This window comes from Mus musculus, chromosome 16 (genome assembly GCF_000001635.26).
Source record: "Mus musculus strain C57BL/6J chromosome 16, GRCm38.p6 C57BL/6J".
Classification (NCBI taxonomy): Eukaryota; Metazoa; Chordata; class Mammalia; order Rodentia; family Muridae; genus Mus; species Mus musculus.
Genome location: NC_000082.6, coordinates 91,109,503 through 91,133,497, shown reverse-complemented (window position 1 = coordinate 91,133,497; position 23,995 = coordinate 91,109,503). Strand labels below are relative to the sequence as shown.

General features: G+C 46.5%; 1 protein-coding gene and 1 pseudogene across 1 annotated transcript in view; both read left to right on the top strand.

Moving 5' to 3' along the window:
- The first annotated feature begins 3,394 nt into the window (after positions 1-3,394).
- 4932438H23Rik (RIKEN cDNA 4932438H23 gene) overlaps positions 3,395-23,995 on the top strand; it is a 75,227-nt gene continuing 54,626 nt past the window's right edge. Inside the window, exons 1-2 of the mRNA XM_030249316.1 lie at positions 3,395-3,592; positions 8,116-8,259. The gene's annotated coding sequence lies outside the window, so the exon portion shown is untranslated. The remainder of the gene's footprint in view (positions 3,593-8,115; positions 8,260-23,995) is intronic.
- On the top strand, positions 18,795-19,827 carry H3f3a-ps2 (H3.3 histone A, pseudogene 2; annotated as a pseudogene).

The window sequence follows — 23,995 nt, the reverse complement described above, 5'->3', positions numbered from 1 at the left end:
AACAACCGGCCACCCCAGTGGGGATATTAAACATAACACTGACGGGGCTTCTCCACATACAACTTTGATTAGCCAAATACAGAAAAGAACTTATCTTCTACGATTACGGCATTCCACAGGCTTTACCCGGAAAACTTGAAGCACATTACTTTGACGTCGGAGTTTCAGAGCATCCCCATCTCTCTCTGAGTTGTCTCAGGAAGGCACCTGGAACCAAGTTCCTGACTCAGGCAAGATTCCGCCGTGCACAGGAGCTTCTCGGACGAGCAGGCAGCTCTCAGCTCCTGGGTAGGTTTATTCCAGAACGCACCTCAGATACAGCATATGTGTTCCCCTGTTACCTGAGCTCTTCCCACGGAACCCTGGACTGTGGAAGCTAAATATGCACGGTAACTATTGTAGCAGAAGACATGGGAGAGCATGTCCAATCCTCTTTTTTATTTTCTTTCCCTTGAAAAGCTATAACCTCCCACCTCTCTATTCCCCAATTTCCAAATAAAATTAAACTTCATTATTGTTTCCATTAAAAAAAAATACTCACTGAGTCTCCCTGGGCTTTAACCACTGCGTGTGCTTTCAGGTTCGCCCTCTACCATGCGCTCTGGGAGGAGGATGCTCCAGCCAGCTGGTTCTTAAGGGTAGGGTAGGGTAAGGCATGCACACTGGGTAAAGCCTCTTCTATTCTAAAAACAGTCCCTGCTGGAGTGGAGAACTTGCTTAAGGGAGGTAACCCAGGATGGGAAAGAGAAACAAGGTTGTGTGTGTGTGTGCGTGCAATACATGTTCATGTAGGTACAGGTGTGTGCACCTGTATGTGGAGGCCAGAGGTTGATATCAAATGTCTTCCTCAGTCACTTCCCACCTTGGTTTTTGAAAGAAGATGACCATGGAACCTGTAGCTCACTGATCAATGCAGAAGGAATGGCTGGCCAAAGACCTCTAGGGAATCCAACGGACTCCACCCCCCCCCCCCACTTCTATCCAGCACTGGGGTCACACAGTGGGATATTTATACACTCTGTACACAGCACTGCTCCTGGCTTCTTGTGTGGGTGCTGAGCTCAGTTCCCTGTGCAGAACTTTACTGCCTGAGGCTTATCTGCTGCTCCCAGTGTAATGATGCACTCCTGAAGAAGGTGACTGTGTGCTGTATGACAAGACCACCTAGAACGATAGTAAGTAGATTTTGTCAGTAGTCTGATTAGATGGATCAGCCTGAGATGAGCTGAGCGCAGCCATGTGTTGTCAGCCTAGGGAAGGATGTGGGTGGAGCTACAGACTGTGTAAGCCACCTCATGAAAACACACCATGTTCATCAGCACATGGGTAGAATAGTGCTCAGCCATAAGATGAGCGAAGTCCCTGTGGGATGACACAGGTGAACCTTAATGACAGTATGCCTAGTCAGAAGAGGAAGTACCACAGGCCATTAAGAAGTATCTGCAAGAGCCGGGCTCTAAGAGACAGCAAGCAAGCTAGAAGGATGTTATAGGGAGCCCGAGGAGGGGGCATGGGGGCTTACTGGTCAAAGGCTGCAGAGTTTTTTGGTCTGGAATGTTGGAAATAATGGTGATGTGCAATACTGTCCATGTGGCTAGTGACATTGTACCAAATACTTTTAAGTGGTTATGGTGGCATCTTTTATGGCTCTTATATAGCCACACTTTTTAAATTGTCCTATACCAAACATACTGAATTATTCATTTTAAACAGATGTGTTATTTGGTATATAAATTTGGTCTCAATGAAGTTTTTCTTTTAAATAAACAAGGCAATTTTTATTTGTCAGGGTTCTCTAGAGGAACAGAACCAGCGGAATGGATATATCTATGTACATAACACACACACACACACACACACACACACATACACATACACACACCATACACACACACACCACACACACACACACACACCACACACACACACACACACACACCACACACACACACACACACACACACACACACACACACACACACACACACATACACACAAATGCTGGGAGGGAGGACAAAAAATAGTATCAAGAGTAAGATCACTCCTGAGGGGGAAATAGTTGCAGCTCACGGGCTTCTGGGTCTTAGAGTAAATCTACGAAAGGCAGCACTGACCACCTCTACGTATAAAAGAATCCTTACGTATTCATCTGAGCTTCTGGGCTTTACACTCACCACGACTCTGCCGTAGAGCCACCCAGACAGCGTGGCTCACATTAACCATTCAAGCCTTCAGTCAGTTGTCTGTCAGTCCCTTCCCAAGCCTTTCCACATCCTAGGCCGGCAGATAGGGTGGGCAGCTGAGGCAGGCCATATGACTGGGAAAGCCAGCTCTATACGACCACAGTGCACAGCTCTGTAGTTAATTACATGGAGTCTCACAAGGACAAGGAGGGCCTGGGTTCAACAGACCTGTCCTGTGAGAAGAAAAACAAAGGCCAGAGGGTGGTCTGTGAATTCAGACCATGTTTTCTGTAAAGATGATGGTTAGAGTCACCATCATGTAGTATTTACTACGCACCATGTAGTGTGTACCATGTGTTATGTACTGTGTACTGTGTAGTATGTACTATGAATATTAAGACCTCCAGGTGTATTAGTCACTAAACCCATCTCCAGGTCTTAAAAAAAAAATCACTCCTGAAAGCTGAGAACCTGGTAGTCACTTGGTTATAAGGCCAGGTACCTGAGTGGTTACAGCAGTCCCAAGGGGCTTCCTCACTTGGGGGTGGGGTATCCATGTAACCTGTTGCTTAGTCTACAAGGCTGGTTGACTCATTAGTTCTAATCTGCCTCCCGCCAAACCCTCAAAGTTTCTGGAGCTGCTGGTCCCTAGTCCAGGATGGAAGTTTGGAAATGCCATTTCTGGTATCATCGAAGGAATCGTCATCATCATCATCACCACCACCACCATCATCACCATCACGAAGCAGCAGCAGCAGGTGAACCAACTCTGAGGCAGGAGGGAAGGCTGCGACTTTACTGTCCTGCTTGATAATAATCTCCAAAGCTCTAAGGATGGCCCTAGTGACTGCTCTTCCTAGTGTTATGCACAGCGGACCCGCCTTCCCTCAGATAATCTCTCCCACAGGAAGAGACACTCGCACAGCGAGATTTCTTCAGACCAAGAAATTCTAAGTATCGGCTGATTGTTTAAATGTGGTGTATCTTCCCGCGGGGAGAGAGAGAGGAGAGAGAGAGAGAGAGAGAGAGAGAGAGAGAGAGAGAGAGAGAGAGAGAGAGAGAGAGAGAGCACGCGCGCGCGCGCCCTTGAGCATATCACTGGGAATCAGATCTGGGGCATCACACATGCTGCGCACATGCTACAGCGCCGAGCCACACCCCCAGCCCCGGATGGAATCTTTAGAATCCAGGGGTTGTTTATAGCTGGCAAAACATTCTTGGAAAGTTACCAGGGGAAGAAACCACCGCAACCTCTTGTGCTCAACAGTTATGGCCGAAGGAACCAGGAGCGGATCCAAATGGAGGGGAATGAGCCAAGTCATGTGCTTCGAATTCACATCCAGCCTGAGCGAGTCTTCACAGATGAGCATCTTGAAGGATCCTGGGATGTTATCACTACGAGATTTAGGGTAGGCCTTGAATCCTGTCACTACAAGCCTTGTTCCATGAGGAGGTGACCTTGTGAGGACAGAGGAGGCTTGCATGATACAGTCCCACAAAAGTGACAATGATTGTTAAGACCTAGAAGAGGCAGAAAGCATCTCCCCTTAGAGCCTGTGAAGGGAGCAAGCTCAGCGTCACAGACGAGCCCCCTTCGCTCAGCGTCACAGATGAGCTCCTTCGCTCAGCGTCACAGACGAGCTCCTTCGCTCAGCGTCACAGATGAGCCCTTCACTCAGAGTCACAGACGAGCCCCTTTGCTTAGCGTCACAGACGAGCTCCTGGGCCGGAACACGCCGTGTAAGATACCATTATGGTGGCGTGGGAAAGCCATGGAGGGGAGTTGAATTCCAACTCAGAATCGGAGGACGTGAGGAAAAGGCAGAGACAGAGGCCATTAACCACACTGACTTATGCAGACCCCCACTAATGCCTGCCTCACTCCCTGAGATAGACCAAGCAATCATGGAACCACATGTTAAATCTCCCAAGACATGAAGCTCACCTGTCTGCTTTGCACATTTTTTCTTTATAACAAACTCCAAATCTATCCATAGAGTTCCCCACTGGTGACCGCTTGTCCCTCTTGATATACACATCAAATCTCACACAAGAAGAGATCTCCTGTGTTCTTTCTCTCCACCCTTCATCCCTTCCTTTCAGCTATGTCTCACCTACCACAGGTTTTCTTCCTATGAGCATCCAAACTCCTCCCCAGACATGCTCACCCCCTGGACACGCCCATCCCTGGACATGCCCACCCCTGGACACACCCATTTCTTTCCTTATTTTCCTTTTTGGCACATCTCATGTGTATGCATATGTATGCTCGCATGCGTTTGAGCACACGCATGCTTGTGTGCATGTGTGCACATGTACATACATGCCTGTGGAGGATGTTGGGAATCATCCTCAAATGCTCTCCCACCTTATTCAGTGATGTAAGCACTTTCAATCAAACCCCAAGCTTTCTGACGTGGCTGGTGTCCTAACTAGCTAGCTCTGGAGATCTCCCCCTCCTGAGGGTGGAATTGGAGGTGCCTACCAGGAGTGGGGTTCTGGTGACCTGAACTCCAGCCCCCAGGCTTGCTTAGTAAGTGCTTGATAACTAAGTCATCTCCCCAGCCCGTGTTCACTCCAGGCATGGCCTGACACCTCGGAGGGGTGGTTGTGTGTGTGTGTGTGTGTGTGTGTGTGTGGTGTGTGTTGAACCATTGCTCTTCCTCTTCTAGACACTGAGCTGGGGATGCCTCCCCTGAGACTCACTGTGGCCCGCTGTGTGTATGAGCAGAGTCCCCTGAGGGTTCTGCGTAGTAACTTTCCTTACCACTGTGACAGATACTCACACCAAGTCAACTTAAAGGAGGAGAGGTTTGTTCTGGCTCACAGTTCAAAGACAGTGTCATCCATCAGGCAGGGAGGAGGGGTGGCAGGGTGGCAGGAGCTTGAGGCAGCTATCTGTCACACTGCATCTGCAGCCAGAGAGCAGAAATCCCTACTCCATTCACGCTCTCCTTCTTGTTTAGGCCCCGCCCCCAACCCTGCCCACTCTCACTAATGCTGGGTCTTTCTGCCTCCCTCAACCTGATCCAGAAAACACTCCACAGACTTATACAGAGATTGGTCTTCCAGGTGATTCTAGATCCCAGAAGGCTGACAATCAGATTAACCAGCACAGGCTCCACCCAGTTCCCAGAGGCAGCCATCATTGTGTGACTCTGCCATTTAAATGGAAGGCAGCCTGGAGCGGAATTCCCCTGGGTAGGCAGAGAGAATGAAAGACCAGACCAGGGTTCCAAGGTTCCATAACCACTTGGGACTAGAGAGGTATTATCTTATGTCCACCAAAGTAGGAGGGGAGAGACCCACTAATTCCCCCAGGAAAGGTTAAATCCAACCTACATAATGGCAAGCCAAGTGTGCTGGCACACACCTTTAATCTTAGCACTTGGGAGGCAGATGCAGGCAAATCCCTGTGAATTCAAGGCCATCTTGGTCTAGTGAGTTCCAGGTCAGCCAAGGCTACATAGCAAGATTCTGTCTCAAAAATAAAATCTATAATGGCAGTCTTTGGGTGGGGTAGAGGGGTATGATATGAATATCACTATATTTGTTCTCAGGGCAATAATTATCATTAGTTTTTGTCAGATGCCAAACCAAGCCGGTCTCATGAAATGGCCCAGCTCTGCAAGTCAGCGTAATTAACCCCCATCTTACAGCCGAGGACCGAGGCTCTGAGCCGTGATGTGGGCTTCCCAAAGCCACACTTAATAGAGAGCAGGGTCTGACCAGCACTGAAAGTCAAATTCTTGACCAGCAGGCTGCAGTGTAGCCAATCTGACAACTCAAAACAAAGACGCAGAAAACCTGAGCATCATACACCTTGAGAGAAGATGGCTCTCAGTCCGTCCTTAGTCCTGAGTACCAGTGTTCTCACATCTCCCCACAGCTGGGCCCCTGCCATGAACTTCTGCACCCCCTTTCAGGCCAATATTCAACCTTCTTATGCTGACTCAACAAAGTTCAACAAATGAAGGCACGGCTTCTAAGCTGTCCCCATTGTACCCAAAGGCTTTCCTATCTGTAAAGTGTTCCGTCTGTGATCCTATCTCCCCACCTGCATTTCCTACACCCTATTCTCCCTACATCCTTCTCCCTGGCCCCTGGAACAAAGGTACTCACCGTCCTTTTTATCCCCAAAGACTGAGAATACCTTAGTCTTTGCTGTGATGTACTTCAGAAGGTCTGCTTCTATCCTGGGTGTGGCCAGGCACCACTGAGCACAGGGCCAGGCTGGAAGGAATGAAGCTTACCCGGGCATGTGGGTTCCAGGATCTGAGCCTGCGTGAGTGCAGGAGAAATTGCCTTCTTCAGAGAAGGTTCTCAGTGAAACAGATCTCTTGATTGGGGGTGACAAGGGCTATATAGGGCGTGGGTAGGGGTTTTCATGATTGGCTGGTGCCCAGGTATAGGAAATGCTTCATTTGCATGAAGAGGAGGGGTTTTCATGATTGGCTGGTGCCCAGGTATAGGAAATGCTTCATTTGCATGAAGAGGAAGTCCAGGAGCTTGCTGGACATGTCTGTATAGGGGGGAGAGGAGGTTTAATCTGTAATTTGACCATGGGACTACCTCAGGGTGGCAGAGGTGGGGGTCATTAAGGCTTATGTGAGCTAGGACATGCCCAGAGGAGGGAGGAAGCAGTCTTGTTCCTGCCTGTTCAGGACAAGGTTTTCGGGGTTTGGACGTATCTGGACCTCACTCTTGCTCTTGACAGGCTCCCCGAGTTGCACTGCTTTCCAACCCCACACAGAAGTACTTTTTTCAGTTCCAAGTCCATTGTTGAAAGAAAGAAAGAAAGAAAGAAAGAAAGAAAGAAAGAAAGAAAGAAAGAAAGAAAGAAAGAAAAGTGTGAGTTGGAGGGGGTAGGAGGGGGTAGGACAAGAATTGGAGGCAGGGAAATGAGAGTGGATTTGATCTCATCACATAATAAATTTTTCAAACAATAAAAAAATTTAATTAAAAGTGGGTCTGAAGTCATTTATGTAGTTTGTAATCTTCTCAAACAGGTGCTTGGATAGAGAAAATATAGTAATATTGATGTTAAGCCCCCCCTTCCCCATCAAAGACAGTCTTTGCAATTGCTGAACTTCACATGAGAACGGTGCCTGTGGTAGAAATGGGAAGTTTTTATCCCCTAACCCTGTACGTGTCCAGGGAAAAAGCAAGTCCTTGCCGATGGCTATCCATGGTCACCTGGCTTTCGTCCACAGTGAGCTCTCCCATGAGGTTTCTGTTCACTCACCGATGTTTCCTTCAGAGAATTGAGTAAGCTCTGTGGAGGTTTGTTTTGTTTGGTGCAGGCCGGATTAAAGGGTGATGGAGGTCCTGGCTGGCTCAGCTCTTCTGTCTCCATCTCCGTTTGCCTGCTGTTTGTGGCGACTGCCTTTGCCAATGGCTTCCATACATTTTTTTTTAAAGGTGGATTATAAATGAGTGGCAGGGAGCCATGGGATGAGCTGTGCTGGATTCTGTTGGTCCGTTTCTACAGTGCTGTCGGTTGCAGTCTTCATCCCCATGGCTGCTTATCAAGTGCAATCTAGTTCTGATCCCCTCAGGTGCCGGTCCTGGGGACCCAGAGACAGAAAGACAGAGCCACACCGCTCTCATTAATCCACGTGGAAATAAAAAAGATTAGGCTGCCCAGGCACTTGGGGACCCTGGGAAAATGATAGAAATAAGCATCGTTTTGTGCATCTGGTTTTCTAGAGCTGGGGGGATGGGGGGGCGGAGATAAAGCCTTAAGTCTTTAATAAGGCTAGAAATTAAATTGGGATTAACAGCAAGATGAAGCATCTCCAAGAAACTGCACAAGGACACACCTGCTTGGGGCTTTTTTTTTGGCCTGGTTTCCAGAACATTCACTATACTGTTAATACTTATCTCCAGCCTTTCCGTGGTTGAAAAATTAGTCATTGTCCATTGGTTTCAGGTCCACAGCCCGTTCTGCAGATGGGCTCCACTTGCTTCCTGGGGGTGCCGCTTCAAAAGCTGCCATTGTGGAGCAGTTCCAGTTTCTGCAGTCTCACGGGACCCTGGGGAGCCAGCCTTGACCTGAGGAGGCTTCTCAAGGAAGGTGAGGGAGGACCCACGCAAGCCCTGGGCTGGGGGGAGGGGAGAGGAACGAAGCGGGAGGGTGAACACTGTGCTGCGATTTCTCAAAGTTTCTGAAAGCCAGAAGTCCAAAAGCCGGGTCCAAGTGAGGTAGGTTTCATTCTGAGACCTCTTGGCTTACATAGGGCTACCTTTTCACCGAGTACAGCCACACTAGCGGTCCCAGCTTCTCTGTAATGAATTCTCGCTCAAACTTCCAGTTCACAGCAGGCAGTGACTTGGAGCGGGGCTTCTAAGCTTAGGGCCATCACAGAGAAAGAAACATTCTGCCTACATCTAGTGCCTGAGGCACTGCCAGACCAGGTGGCCTATCTCTGCAATCCCAGCGCTTGGGAAACCGAGGCAGGAGGATTTTAGTCCAGGCTGGACTACACAGCAAGACCTCATCTCAAAACAAGACAGAAACAACCACCTGGCACCTGACACAACACATAAATATCCTATCATAGATTGTGTATTATTTTTATATCTGGCATGATTTTCTTTTATAATACCAAAATATAGACTCACTATCATCTATGAAGAGTAGGCAAAAAGAAAAAAAAAAGAGGAAGCATAGGCATGCAAGAGGGCTCAGCAGGTAAAGGTGCTTGCTTAAAAGCCTGAGGTCTTCCTCTGGGACCCACGTGGTGGAAGAAGAGAATTGACCCCTGCAAGTTGTCATCTGACCTTCACATATGCTCTGTATGATGTGTGTATAAAAGGAAAATAAAATAAGCAACAACAAAGAAAGAACAGGGAACACGGGACCGCTGGGAGAAGGGGGGTTAGTCTCTTCCTTCCTGGTTGTCTAATGTGGAGGGGGTCAGCCTTGAAACCATGTGCACACCAACAGCAAACATGAGCTCCAACAGGATATACATGTGTGTGTGTGTATGATATATATATTATATCATACATATATATCTGATGGTAACAAAAATAATCAATGATAAAGGCTATCAATTTGAGAATGGAGGACATGGATAAGGTTCAAGTAAGAACAGCTGGGGGGCGCTGGGTGGAGGACAGAGGGATGTGTGACATAATTTTATTCAATTAAAAAAAATTTTTTAAAGCATGATGCTTTCTGTGGTTGTTTGAATATGTTTGGCCAGGGAGTGGCACTATTAGGAGATGTGGCCTTGAAGGGGTTTAGCCTTGCAGGGGGTGTGGCCTTGGAGGAGGTGTGACCTTATTGGAGGAAGTGTGTCACTGTTGGGGTGGACCTTGAGACCCTTGTCCTAGCTGCCTGGAAGCCAGTCATCTCCTGTTTCCCTTTGGAACAAGATGTAGAACTCTCAGCTCCTCCTGCACCATGCCTGCCTGGATGCTGCCATGTTTCCCAACTTGATAATGAACTGAACCTCTGAACCTGTAAGCTAGCCCCAATTAAATGTTGTCCTTTATAAGAGTTGCCTTGGTCATGGTGTCTGTTCACAGTAGTAAAACCCTAACAAAGATACTTTCTAACAAGAATCCCTGTTTTTCTATGCTGGTGGATAGAGTAGCCCCAAGCTTGCAAGCATTTGTTTCTTAACACTTGCTGTATTATTCTTGAGGCAGGGTCTCACTGTGGAGCCCAGGATGTCCTTAAGCTCCATCCCCCTGCCTCAGCCTCCTGACTGCTGGGATCACAGACATGCACCACCAAACCTGGCTCCTTCAGACCTTAACAAAGAGTCAATAAATATGTATTATGGGCCTTACAGTTCTGCTAAGTAATTACACAGGCTTTGCTGTAGGGAAGGAAGCATGGGCTCATGTGTGGCCACTGATACCAAGATGTTTATGGAACTCTGTTTATGTTGGTAAACACTGGAATTGTCTGAGGTTTTATTTAAACTGATTAAAGTAATTAGATATTCTTCATTATGGAATCTGAGGCGACCTTTGAAACTGAGGCTGCAGAAGCACACCTCGGCAACAACCTCCTGAAAGCCAGTGTTCAGAGAGCTCTTTCCCCTGCCCCCTCTCCCCTGTATCGTCTTCTCGTCAGTTAAACACACTAAAGATAACCCCAAAAGCTTCAAATCACAAGGAAAGTCAGCTCTTCCAGGTTGGATTCACTTAATCAAAAGTGAGCCCAAGTTCAGATCTTCCACTTCTCTCTGTGTCTTGGATCAGTCTAGTTTGCGGCTGCTGCCCTATCTGCAGTCAGTCTGTCCCTTGTGTGTCTAGTCTGTCCTTTTAGCCTGTATGTCTGTGTATGCCCACCCAATGTCTAACTGTCCCCAACAAATGGCTTTGCTCTGTATTTATTGAACAACACAGAACACATGGCATGAGGAAGGAATGGGGGGACTTTAACAGCTTTTCAAGGGATTAGGCTAGTGATCATGACTGACCTGGACTGATCCAACAGCAAACATTATTGCAGGCATACTTATTGGCAGGGAATATTTGATTCCCAGCACCCACATCAGGTAGCTCCATGGATCTGATGTGTCTGGTGTCTGAAGGACCTGCACTCATGTGTACACCCCTCCACACACACATATACAACTTTTTAACACACACACAAATCTTTAAAAAATGAAAAATGTTTGATTGTGATAAAATCCAATGTGCAAATGTCGTTCTTGTTGTTGATACCTGTTATGATTTTATTTTCCTTTTCTGTCTTCTTTTTTGTTAGTTTGTTTGCTTGGGGGGGGGGGTCTTACTACTGGAGCAGCCCTGGACGGCCTGGAACTCTCTATGTAGACCAGGCTGTCCAGGCCAACCTTGACTTCATAGAGATCTATCTGCCTCTGACTCCTGAGTGCTGGGATTAAAAACGTATGCTACCTTATGAAGCCTATTTTGATTCCCTGAGCGCAGTCTTTTCCTGCTCTTGGTAAAGAAAACGTTCTCCTTTGAGCTCAATATTCAAATTCAAATAGACTTATATGTGTGTTGTGAGTAGAGGTCCAGGCTACTTTTTTTTCTGTAATAATAAGACAAAAACCAAGCAAGTTGGGATAGGACAAAACACATATTTGAACCCAGAGACACACGTTTGAATGCACAGGAATTGTATAAAAACACAAAATCTAAAGCCATAATATAGATGATCTATGAGGTTAAAAAACAAAATCAAAACCAAGAAAATATTCTTGACAAAACATTACAAGACAACACCTTTAAAGCTGACATTGAGTCTCACTCACAAGTAAAACCAGACAGCAGTGAACACATACACACTCGGCTTGCTTTCTTTATTTCATACAGCCCAGGTTCCCTGCCCTGGGAATGGTCCTGTTCACAGTTGAAAACGGGTCTTACCACATTAACGAACACAAGGCCATCAAGACAATCCCTCACACTCTCAGAGGCCGATCTTAACTTCGATAATCCCCCACAGGTTTGCCAAGATGCCTGTTTGCCCAGTGATTCTAGATTCTCTCACATTGGTGATTCATATTAAACATCACGTATGATATATACAGGTGGTTATGAATAGCAGGGGGCTGTAAATCAAACAATAGCTTAATCGAATAGATTATAGATTATGGATAACACATTGAGAGCTCACAGTGAAGATGGTGGCAGGGGGTGATAGAGGACCTGTGAGACAAAGGTAAAGATGGGAGGGAGATTTGGGGGAGGGGTGTCCTTCTGCTGTATAGATACCTTTGGTCAGTTGGTCCTTGCTGACCCACACAAACTAGTGACCAGAGGCTGGAGGAAAGGCACCCCATGACGCCTTCCCAAGACTCAAGCCTAGGTCCCAGCCCTGTCCTGCTACTGCCATCCCTTCCTGAAAGCAACAGGGCATCCTATCCTGAAGTCTGTTTACTCTGGCCTCAGTTTCCCCTGATCCCCTCATTGTCACTGCCTGTTGGATGACTAGGAGGGGACAAATCCCACTGGGAAGTGCCACCTTGTCCACAATGGCAGTGGTCGAAAAAGCCAAGCTCCCGCTTCTAGCTCCAAACCACCGGGGAGAGAGATGATCCAGGTTAATGCGGGGACTTGCACACACGATGCCCAGGTCGCCCCATGGATGATTTACAGAGGAGGTGAAGGTTGCATTCAGGCAGAGACAAGTTTTTTTTTTCATTTTTTATTAGATATTTTCTTCATTTACATTTCAAATGCTATCCTCAAAGCCCCCTATCCTCTCCCCCTGCCCTGCTCCCCAAACCACCCACTCCCACTTCCTGGCCCTGGCGTTCCCCTGTACTGGGGCATATGATCGTCGCAAGACCAAGGATACAGAAAATGGATATGGATGGATACAGAAATGAATGGATACAGAAAATGTGGTACATTTACACAATGGAGTACTACTCAGCAATTAAAAACAATGAATTTATGAAATTCTTAGGCAAATGGATGGATCTGGAGGATAGCATCCTGAGTGAGGTAACCCAATCACAAAAGAACACACATGATATGCACTCACTGATAAGCGGATATTAGCCCAGAAACTTAAAATATCCAAGAAACAATTTGCAAAACACATGGAACTCAAGAAGAAGGAAGACCAAAGTGTGGATACTTTACTCCTTCTTAGAATGGGGAGCAAAATACCCATGGAAGGAGTTACAGAGACAAAATTCAGAGCTGAGACGAAAGGAAGTACCATCCAGAGACTGCTCCACCCGGGATCCATCCCATATACAACCACCAAACCCAGACACGATTGCATATGCCAAAAAGATTTTGCTGACAGGACCCTGATATAGCTCTCTCTTCTGGGGTTATGCCAGTGCCTGGCAAATACAGAAGTGGATGCTCACAGTCATCTATTGGATGAAACACAGGGCCCCTAATGAAGGAGCTAGAGAAAGTACCCAAGGAGCTGAAGGGGTCTGCAACCCTATAGGAGGAACAACAATATGAACTAACCAGTACCCCTCAGAGTTGTGTCTCTGAGTTGCATATGTAGCAGAGGATGGCCTAGTCGGCCATCATTGGGAGGAGAGGCCCTTGGTCTTGTGAAGATCATATGCCCCAGTACAAGGGAATGCCAGAGCCAGAGACAAATTTTATGCTGCCCCTCAAGTCTGGCTCTGATACTCCCTTCCTGCCCTCTGTTTCCCTTTTGTATCAAGAGACCTGGGCTAAGTTCCCAGGTTGCTGCTCTAAGTGACATGCTCGTCTCTGCGGTTCCCCCATCAGGACCACTTCCCAACCTGACAGTTTGCTGCATTCACACTGTGCAGTCAACTGTTAAACTGGTCCCATGTGCTCATTTAAATATGAATGGCTGTTCAATAACACGTTAGACTGCCGTGTTTACAAATATATGCCAGGTATTTAGAAATTTAGATGATATAGAGCACACCGTGGAAGCCTCACTGGGGGCCGGTTTAAATTACTTAAGCCTATTTAAGTCACTCAGCAATTCTTTACACATATTTCTATTTTCCTGTCTATCCATCACCAAAACTAAAATATGCCCTTTGGGGGTGTGTGGTGTGTGTGTTTCCACTGTATTAAACCAATAATCTTCAAGACTGTTCTTAATCAGCAGTTGTCTCAACACAGGTCTATATTTTTCCTAATCCCTGCTGATTTAATTCTTGCTTCTTTTTGAGACAGATGCAGATAAATGGAGGAGGGGAAGCTCTCAGCAGTTTCCATGCTAAATAGTAACTTCTAACCAATGATTTATAGATAGCATGAAGAAAGGGGAAATTTCTCTTTTTCTTCCTTTGAATGCAGGTAAGACCTAAGGGATGTACCTGATGATATATTCCAGGAGGAGAGCAATGTGCAGTCATATGGCACCTGTCATGGCTAGCTTCAACTGTCAGTGTAACACAGACTCAGAAGGGAGTCTCAACTGAGGGATTTCCAGGATCGAGGGCCTGAGGACATATCTGTTGCTGACTGCCTTGAGGAGGGACCAACTCTATGGGAAGCATTTCCCCTAAAAAGACTAGCTAAGCAGGAACCTGTGAGGGAGCCGGCAAACAGTGCCCTCCATGATTTGTGCACGGTTTTGCTTGAGTTTCTACATTGGCTTCCTTCAGTAATTGACTGTGATCCGGAGGTGTCATCCAGAGAGACCCAGAGAGGTCAGGGAGTTTTATGTCTTTGATTGATTGATTGATTGATTGATTGATTGATTTGGGCACTGAGGAGTGAACCAAGGGCTTTGCACTTGCTTGGTAAGCTCTCTACCACTGAGCTAAATCCCCAACCCCAGGGTCTGGGATGCCATCAGTCTATTTCCAGGAGTCTGGTAATGGGGCTGCTGGTCTGGGTACCACATTGGGTAGTAAGGTTCTAGATGCCAGGAGCATGGTGGTTTGAATGAAGATGGCCCCCATAGGCTCATATGTTCGAATGTTTGGTTCCCAGTTGGTGGAACTCTTTGGGAAGGATTAGGGGTTGTGGCCTTGATAGAGGAGGTGCGTCACTGGGGATGGGCTTCAAGGTCCAAAAAGTCCTTGCCATCCCCAGGTGACTCTCTCCATGTCCTTCCCTGAGCATGGGGTTTGGAGGGCACTGGGCAATGTCCCTCAGTGCCAGAATCTATTGGTGACCTTGTCTCCCAGTGCTGCTTCTCTTTGTTTTCCTGACAGACACAATCTTGATTTTGCTTATGTTGATCCTACTCTGGTCACATAAGTGTTTCAGCGAAGGGTGGGACCCTTGGGTGTGTGCTACCAGTTCTAGTCCACCCACGTTGTTCTGTATTCTTTGCCAGTGACTGGGTCCAGAATAGTTGATGGGTAGGTCCCTAGCAGGTCAATTCTGTAGCCAGGAGGACAGGAAGGCATAGCTGAGGGCCTTTGAGGAGGATCTGAGGAGGATTCCCCAGCTCATGAAAAGAGACATGGGGGTGGCAGGGTGGCTCAGTGGGTAAAGTCCTTGTCCTACAAGCATGGGGCACTGAGTTCAACCCCCAGTACCCACATAAAGAGCCAGATGTGGTGACGTAAGCCCAGTGCTGGGGAGGCAAGAACAAAGGGATCTCTGGAGCTGACAGGCCAGCCAGTCTAGCCAAATAGGCAAATCCCGGCTGGGTCAGTGAGAGACGTGATCTCAGAAAGCAGAGATGGGCATGGTGAGGTGAGTCTTTAATCCTAGCGCTCAAGAGGCAGAGGCAGGCTGGGCGGTGGTTGCACACGACTTTAATCCCAGCACTTGGGAGGCAGAGGCAGGCAGATTTCTGAGTTCCAGGCCAGCCTGGTCTACAAAGTGAGTTCCCGGACAGCCAGAGCTACACAGAGAAACCCTGTCTCGAAAAAAACTAAAAACAACAAAAACTAAAAAAAAAAAAAAAAAAAAAAAAAAAAAAAAGAAGGCAGAGGCAGGTATCAGACTGTGAGTTTGAGGGCAGCATTGTCTACATAACAAATCCCAGGCTAGCCTGGGCTACAAAGTGAGAGCCTATGTCAGAAACAAAAGCAGCAAAACAAACTGGAGACTCAGACAGAGGTTGGTCTCTGGCCTCCACGTGTGCCCAACCATACATGACCATACACCGTGGTGGGGTGGGAGTAGGTGTCTGTCTGCTTATAATAATATCATCTGTGTGGAGGAGATGCAAGAATGAAAACTGCCACCCTGACAGCAGCCAGAAGATTAATGTGGCTCGGGAAGAGAACAGAGACAAAGAAAGAAGAGTGGCAAAGCCAAAGACCAAGCCACCCTGCCGCCCCAATCCACCCTACCTGCCCATCTCTTCATGAAGAAAGTGCCCCGCGGGTTAGATCACCACATAGCACGCTTTGCAGATGCTCTGAGATTTACTAACTTGCATTCAAGTGCACAGGCTTAAGGGATTCTCTGGGTAGTGTGCCCATGGTCGTCCTGTGAACCACCTCCTGTATGAACAGGTACTTTCCAGCTGTAAAGGTAACAGGACATGTGTGGTTGTCGTCTATTGGTTTGCTTCATCGAAGGTTTAAGGGCAAAATATTTCTAGGAAATATTTACCATTCCAACTCAAACACTTCGATTTCGCTTTACCTTTTATAAACGTCTTACCAGAGCGGCGTTCAGGCGGTGAGAACGGGACTTCTACTCTTCCTGACCAGTGACAGTGTAGCAGAACCTACAGGTCGGCCTCACAGGAGCCTTCGCCGTGATACAGTTCCCACAAGCTTTCCCTTTACCATGTAATGCTTTGATTTGAGAAGTTCATATGCCCATGTGTGCAATGTATTTTGACCATACCCGTCCCGATTCTCCAACTCCTCCCAGATCCATTCCCTACCAACATCCTCCCCCACGGAGTCCAATTTGTACTGCTCACATATTCCTGCGTGTGGGACCACACCCTGGAGCACTGTCTACCCGCCAGGGGCCACACCCTTAAAGATAACTCACTCCCCTTCCCCCAGAAGCCACCAGCTGTCAATAACTCCTCAACTAGGGGAGGAGACTCACAAGCTCCTCCCCTCCTCCACACTGGACCATTGACTGGCTGGATCCAGTGCCGGCATCCACCACAGCTGCGAGTTCCCTATGCAGTAGCCCAGTCCTGTCTAAGACACTGTTTCCACTCCAGGCCTCCTGGACCTCTGGCCTGTACAGTCTTTCTGTCCTCGAGATGATCTCTGAGCTGTGAGGGAGAAGATGTGATAGAAGTGTCCCGTTTGTCACTGGCCACTCCCCAGACTCTTACACTGCACCTTGACCACTTTCCACCCTCCTTTTACACATGAAGAAACAGGGACACAGAAAGTCTAAGTTGCTTGCAGAAACCCACGCCGTTTATGACACAGAACAGTGGACTGCAAACCTGAGCAGTTGGCTCCTACGTACCATTATGCTCGATGGCTACGCTATGGTTAGACACACTGTAGTATCCCCAGTCTAGGAACTGCAGCACAGCCTCTACCAGTTGGTCAGGAAAGTCTTCAGGAAGTACTCAAGCCTGCTGAGAACTCAGTTTGTGGTACCTGGCTTCCATGGCTCCATCAGAGCATTCCAGTGAATAGTCCAAAGGTTTCTCACAGCCCACAGGCGCCACTTCTGCCCAGTGTCTATTCCACCCCCACTCCCCACCCCTACCACCGGAGCTGGACGCCCCTGCTGCTCTGGCCTGCAGTCTAGCCTCTCTACCCCATCACACCTCTGCAGGTCTTTGCATCTCCTGTTCTTTAGTTCTGAGTCAGCACTTTCTTCACCTCCTCAGACAGACAGACAGGCAGACAGACAGACAGACAGACAGACAGACAGACACAGACGCCCCACACTCACCACCTCTTGTTTCTGGATAATTTCTGTTTATGTGTCAAGCTTCAAGTATTTCTTTAGAGGGTTCTGTGCTATCAGTCTAAATCGCTTCCTCCGCTTGCTGGCCCTCTCTTGTTATTTCCCGGGATCCTATGGGCCCAGTGTGGAGCTCATAACACAACTTTCTTCTCCCCACCATATGGGTACCCAGGATGAAACTTGGGTCATCAGGCTTGTCAGTAGGTGCCTTTAGCCACCATCACGTGCACACACACACACACACACACACACACACACACACTGTCATCTTTCCCCCACATTTTTGCTGTGACATTTTTCAGAACTTATCACTTTATTTGTAATATGGTTTTGTGCTTGGTCTCTGTCCTCCCCAAGAATAGGATCAGCTCTATATGTGTGCCACTATAGCTGCTGTCACCACCATGTCTGCAATGACAGGTACATCATAGCAATAGTGAAAAAGTCACAGGAAGGAAGGAAGGAAGGAAGGAAGGAAGGAAGGAAGGAAGGGAGGGAGGGAGGGAGAGAGGGAGGGAGGGAGGGAGGGAGAGAAAAAAAGAAAGCCAGCAAGAGGGAGTGAAGGAGAAGAAAGGGAAGAGGGAGGGAGGAGGAAGTGTGAGGCTCCCAGGAGTAGTTTTTCGATAGAAACTCTTCCTCCACTTGGGCAGCCGCTGAGCGGAGAGATGATTCCTTTCTTCGACAGCTTGCTCTTGTGCTCTCTGCCTCTCTCCTCCTCCCATCTTTCTTTCTTCTTATTTCTTTCTTCTTTTGAATGTTTATTAAAAACTGATGATTCAGTAAGAGCAGTGTTTAAAAATTAAATTACCCTTCAAATCTAAAGTGAAGCATGTGCGCTTCAGATATTGTTTCAGTTTGCTCGGGAGCTGGGCCAGCCGGATACGGTTTCCATTGCTGGACGGAGAGCCACAGGCCTTCCCCTCCCCAACTCTGTCACCTTCTCAAACACGTGAATTTGACCCCTGACACCCTCTGTGTCCTGGTGTGGCCTCACTCACCATGGTAATACTGCAGAGCTAGACATTCAGATCCTACAAACCCCAGCTGGAGAAGCGCATGGAGTTTTCCTCTCGAGGTTAAGTGGCCATAAAGTCATATTGTGGCTTCAAGAGATTCCCACTCAAATGGGTTTTTGTTTGTTTCTTAAGTGAACTAAGAAAGAACTGGTAGGGGGAAAAACATGACTTGGAAATATCTGCGCCAGTAGTGAACTACTTACATTGAGAATCAGTAAGGTACAGAATGCACTGGGGAGACAGCAAAGCTCACTGCACTTGGCCTTTAAGAATAAACGCAATCTGGGGTGGGGAGATGCCCAGTGACAAAAAGCACTTGTTATGTAAGAATGACTGGGCAGCCTTAGCCGCGCAGCCGCAGCTCTCCAATGCCAGTGCCGCCTCTCGCTTGCCGAGCTCCAGCCGAAGGAGAAGGGGGGTAAGTAAGGAGGTGTCCATACCATGGCTCGTACAAAGCAGACTGCCCGCAAATCCACCGGTGGTAAAGCACCCAGGAAACAACTGGCTACAAAAGCCGCTCGCAAGAGTGCGCCCTCTACTGGAGGGGTGAAGAAACCTCATCGTTACAGGCCTGGTACTGTGGCACTCCGTGAAATCAGACGCTATCAGAAGTCCACTGAACTTCTGATCCGCAAGCTCCCCTTTCAGCGTCTGGTGCGAGAAATTGCTCAGGACTTCAAAACAGATCTGCGCTTCCAGAGTGCAGCTATTGGTGCTTTGCAGGAGGCAAGTGAGGCCTACCAGGTTGGCCTTTTTGAAGATACCAATCTGTGTGCTGTCCATGCCAAACGTGTAACAATTATGCCAAAAGATATCCAGCTAGCATGCCGCATACGCGGAGAACGTGCTTAAGAGTCCACTATGAGGGGAAACATTTCATTCTCAAAAAAAAAAAATTTTTTTTTCCTCTTCTTCCTGTTATCAGTAGTTCTGAATGTTAGATATTTTTTCCATGGGGTCAAAGGTACCTAAGTATATGATTGCGAGTGGAAACATAGGGGACAGAATCAGGTATTGGCGTTTCTCCACGTTCATTTGTGTGTGAATTTTTAATATAAATGCAAGATGGAAAGCATTAATGCAAGCAAAATGTTTCAGTGAACACATTTCAACAGTTCAACTTTATAACAATTATAAATAAACCTGTTAAAATTTTCTGGACAATGCCAGCATTTGGATTTTTTAAAAATAAGTAAATTTCTTATTGACGGCAACTAAATGGTGTTTGTAGCATTTTTATCACACAGTAGATTCCATCCATTCACTATACTTTTCTAACTGAGTTGTCCTACATACAAGTACATGTTTTTAATGTTGTCAGTCTTCTGTGCTGTTCCTGTAAGTTTGCTATTAAAATACATTAAACTATAAAAAAAAAAAAAAAAGAATGACTGGACAAGCTTCGTTTGTGCCCTGCCCGGGAGCCCCCATAAAACTGCAGATGAAACACTTGCAAGTTCTGTGATCCCAGCGCACTCCTCTAGGAGGATAAGAGGCTGACACAGGAGGGTCCCCAGCTGGTCTTACTCAGAGGTGAAGAGACCCTGCCCCAAATGAGATAAAAAGGCAGGTCCAGTCATATGCCATGGCATAGCTGACACCTCCCCCACAAACAGGAACACATACACAGAGACAATAATTAGATACAATACTAGACAGTCGTTTCAATCCTGCCCCTCCAAGTTTGTAAAGTAATGATAAATAATAATTATATCATTGTACAAGTCCAGCTACTAAGGAGATGTGACTCTATTTAATAAATTGTCTTGAAATCTATTCTGCAGGGCAGTGCCTTAGGGACTATAACTAAGGTGATCTCCATTAACAGAATTCTAGGGATGCAGCCTACAGTCTGTACCCTAGCTCCCCTGGACTAGAAAGCACACGGTATTACATACTGAGTAACAGATGAACCAGGAAATGCCTTGTGTCTTCTCTACTTGAATGGCCTCTGAACTAACACTATCATTCATTTTTAAAACTATCATCCTCCTCCTCTTTTCTTCCTCCTCTTCCTCTTCTTCTTCCTCCTCTTTCTTCTCTTCCTCTTCTTTAGCCTCCTCCTCTGCCTCCTTTTCTCTATTCCTCAAATAGTTCTGGAAGTTTCCACATGGAATCATCTTTGCTGTGGGAGTTCTGGACCATTTGTTAAACGAGTGTCACGCACCCTAATGAAATTTTGGGTTAAGGGAGACTTAGAGGTCGCTGAGTGTCTACTCCTTGAATAGAGAAGGAAGATGAGGGTCACATCATTTAGGACACTGGGGAACACCACAAAGTTTTCAATGACTTAATCACTATGAAAGTAAGAAAGGGGTTTCTATCAGTTGTACCTCCACTCAGTCCAAATAGATCAATCATTCTTTTCTTCATTGTGTTTCTTCATCTCATTCATTCATTTATTCATTCATCCATTCATCCATTCGTGCATCCATCTATATCCATCTGTCTGTCCGTCCATCCATCCATCCATCCATCCATCCATCCATGCATTCATGCCGCAGCAGCTTACTGGGTGCCCGCGAAGTGCCAGGTACTGTCATGGTGATGGCGAAGGAAAGACAGAGATTACCACCTTCACAGAGTTTATGCTCCAGGAATACAGAATAAATAGCATTTTGAATTCAATTTTCTATTTAAGGTTTTTGTTTGTTAAAACAATTCTCAGAGACTGCTTAATTAAAATCAAAGTGCTGAGAAAATGTCTGCAGACACATTTTGATGACTGTGGCGAATGTAAATATAACTGGGCCGTTGCTTTCACAGAGAAATGGAAGTGTCTGGCACACCCACGATATTTTAAAAACAGAAATTGAGACCCACAAGAAAGTAGCATTTCCTGCGGGGCAGTGGCGGCGCACGCCTTTAATCCCAGCACTTGGGAGCCAAAGGCAGGTGGATTTCTGAGTTCGAGGCCAGCATGGTCTACAGCGTGAGTTCCAGGACAGCCAGAGCTATACAGAGAAACCCTGTCTCGAAAAACCGAGAGAGAGAAGAGAGAGAGAGAAGAGAGAGAGAGAAGAGAGAGAGAGAAGAGAGAGAGAAGAGAGAGAGAAGAGAGAGAGAGAAGAGAGAGAGAAGAGAGACAGAGAAGAGAGAGGAGAGAGACAGAGAAGAGAGAGGAGAGAGAGAGAGAGAGGAGAGAGAGGAGAGAGAGGAGAGAGAGGAGAGAGAGGAGAGAGAGAGAGAGAGAGGAGAGAGAGGAGGGAGAGGAGGGAGAGGAGGGAGAGGAGGGAGAGGAGAGAGAGGAGAGAGAGGAGAGAGAGGAGAGAGAGGAGAGAGAGGAGAGAGAGGAGAGAGAGGAGAGAGAGGAGAGAGAGGAGAGAGAGGAGAGAGAGGAGAGAGAGGAGAGAGAGGAGAGAGAGGAGAGAGAGGAGAGAGAGGAGAGAGAGGAGAGAGAGGAGAGAGAGGAGAGAGAGGAGAGAGAGGAGAGAGAGGAGAGAGAGGAGAGAGAGGAGAGAGAGGAGAGAGAGGAGAGAGAGAGAGGAGAGAGAGGAGAGAGAGGAGAGAGAGAGAGAGAGAGAGAGAGAGAGAGAGAGAGAGAGAGAGAGGTATTTCAGCACATGGCCCAGATTCAACTGGCTCATCTCCTGAGGCAGTGAAAGCTGTTAGAAGACAACAAGGTTCTCTGGAAGGCGAAGGCTGGACCCTCAGAGGCATCCTCTAGGCTTGCAGAAGAACCCTGCCTGCAAGCTGTTAGCACACAGCTGTTGGAAATGAAGAGTGTCAAAACACAGCAGCTAAGAATCAAGGCGCTCACATCAAAGCTGCCGGGAGAACCCAAGGGTTAAAGCAGGTCCCCAGAGCACAGGGGGAGCCACCAGAAAGGAGATCCAGAACCACAGAACCACGTGGAAGACCTCGTGGCCTGACGTCACAGCATGGCCGCAAATGATCTCTAGCGTTTAGAGGCATGTTTTAATACAACACAAAGCCCACTGCGGCTGTGTGAAAACTCTTCTTATAAAGTCTTGTTCTCATCTTTGGTTTCTCTTTCCTGGCGCTGGGGGTCCATGTGGTGCCTCTTTTACTCGTTAATAAAATCATGGAAAGTACTCCCCTTTGGCTTCCTTTGCCTTGCTTCTCTCTGAAGCCAAATTTTATATTTATGACATCAGTAAAAACAGTTGCTTTTTTTCTCTTTTTTTTTTTAAAGAAAAAATAAAAGAGAAAAAAAGCCAAGAACCCTTAAAGGAGATTGAACCCTACAGAAATTTTGGAAGAAAATGAAATATATTTTAAGTATAGACTAGTAATTTTTTGCTTTGTCTCATAAAGACTTAGAATTTCGTTCCTATTGTTGAATTTTGCAAAATGCAAATTTTCGATGTAGATCAACAGTTTGAATCCTCTTTAAAAATAAAATTATAACTTGAGAGACTAGTGGCTCAGACTTATTCCCTGAGTTTGATTGTCAAGACTCACATGAAAGAAGAGAATGAACACCCACATATTGTGCTCTCTCTCTCACACACACACACACACACACACAATAAATAAATAGATATAAAAATTACAAATGTATTTTATACTTTGTTTGAAAAGTGAAATCTAATTATAAAGTACCATAAACCTTGTAACTTTTTAAAATTGAAGAGAGTACATTAACCTAATTAAGAATATTTAGGAGAAAAAAATTAACTACCTCAGTAATCACAACAACTATTATATAATATTGGAATATTTATGCCCACTCTATTTTAAAGAATATGTTTAATTCCTGCCCATAATCACACATTTTATACTAGTTAAGTACAAAGATATAATTTATCTTTAAAAATAGGTGTTTTAAAAAGCAAGTATTTTGAAAGATTGTAAGTTTCTTTGTTTCCTTGGTTCAAGCAAAAGCCTTGCGTTCCAGCCACACAGGAATGGCTAAGCCGCAAGAGGACCTTTGATTACAAGGCTACAGAGCAGCCTTATAAATGAGGTGTCACGCAGAGGTGCCATAACTACAAGCAATTGTTTATGGCATGTCTTCTTTCCAATTACTCTTTTTCCTCCATATATAAATACATCCTATTTTGATCATATCCACCCCTCGTTCCCTACACACATCCCTTCCTAGCTTTGAGCACACTTTCTCTCCACATATGTATGACCTAATGAGTCCTAATGGTATTGCCCACATTCACATATGGGAGGTGGGCCATTCACTGTGACATGGACAACCTACCAAAGTCCCACCCCTGATGAAAACTGACCCCCTCCTTCAGCACCTCCCCCCAAGTAGGGCTGGGGTCCTGGGAGCCCTTCTTTTACCCATTCTGGAACGCTGTTCAGTGTGGGGTTTGTGTTTGTGCAGATTGTGTGAAAGCAGATATCTCAGAGTTCATGGGAGCAACATCCCTGTTGTATCATGTCCAGGGGACACGTTTCACAGCTGTCTGAGTCTCTGGTTCTTTTTATTTATTTATTTATTTATTTATTTATTTATTTATTTATTTTTATTAGATATTTTCTTTATGTACATTTCAAATGCTATCCCGAATGTTCCCCACACCCTCCCTCTGCCCCGCTTCCCCACCCACCCACTCC